Source organism: Octopus bimaculoides, chromosome 17 (assembly GCF_001194135.2).
Source record: "Octopus bimaculoides isolate UCB-OBI-ISO-001 chromosome 17, ASM119413v2, whole genome shotgun sequence".
Taxonomy (NCBI): Eukaryota; Metazoa; Mollusca; class Cephalopoda; order Octopoda; family Octopodidae; genus Octopus; species Octopus bimaculoides.
The window spans coordinates 36,897,058-36,898,083 of NC_068997.1; the positions used below are offsets into that span (position 1 = coordinate 36,897,058).

A 1,026-nucleotide genomic window follows, 5' to 3' on the forward strand; every position below is an offset into this window, starting at 1 on the left:
ATGTAACAAAGTTCTCTCTTTAAAGAATATTTACACAAACCTTTACCGCAAGAATTTTCTTTCCTTCAAAGCTCCAACTACAATCCACAAGAAGTGACCAACTGACTACTACAATCTCTTGGCTGCTACAACAGTTCCATTTCTCTGTCCCTCTCTCTCATTGCTTCAGTCCCTATCTGCTGACCATAGGCTCTCTCTCTCAGCCTCTCTCTGTCAGTCTCTCTGTTCATCTTCACTGGCTCCACTGGCCTTCACATCAACTGCTGTACATCTTCACTGGCTGACGTTCTTCATCCAACTCCCTGGCCAACTGCTCTGGCCAACCGCCTCGCGCCAACTCTGTACACCAACTGCCTCTGGCCAACTCGCTGTCGTATTTATCACAAATACCGTAGCTCAATAGTGCTACCTTACTCCCTCCAAAGCTGGGTCAGTTCAGTACAATTCCTCACTTGTTTTTCTGAACTTTTGGTGACTGGAAAGAGTCATCGATCACACCTACGCTAAAAATAGCTGTGCTTGTTGACAGGACAAAGCAATACCATTGGCCTCAACAACCAGAATACGGTTTCAAACCCAGCTCGGGAGATAGGGACATAACGTTATTTTGTTTGTTTATTGGCGTCCGTATCAATATATAAGCAATAATAAATCTCTGAGCGAGGTATAAACAGTAGCTGCATGACATCGTGAAGTATATTTGCTATCTAAATGTGGCTAACCCTTAAGGATTGATGCTACTGTAGCTTGTAGCCCCAGGAAGACATCTCCTCCAGCTGGTTATTGACTCAATATCTGTGCCCTATCAGTATTTGCAAAGAGAAGTCATCGTTCCCATTTCCAGCCTGACGTGATACACACGGACCTGAGTTTCTGGGTATTGACCTGTCATCAGCATGCAACAACCACCGGTTGGTGATGGGAAATGATTCTCAATGCAAATATATATATACTTTTTCCAGTGACGAAAAGTCACTGATCTCAAAAAAGTGGAAACAAGCAATAATAAATCTCTGAGCGAGGTAT

The 1,026-nt window shown here is 43.6% G+C and overlaps 1 protein-coding gene across 1 annotated transcript in view; it reads left to right on the forward strand.

The window, feature by feature from the left end:
- Positions 1 to 1,026, forward strand: part of LOC106871634 (cilia- and flagella-associated protein 52) — a 52,247-nt gene that overhangs the window by 25,261 nt on the left and 25,960 nt on the right. The window lies entirely within an intron of this gene.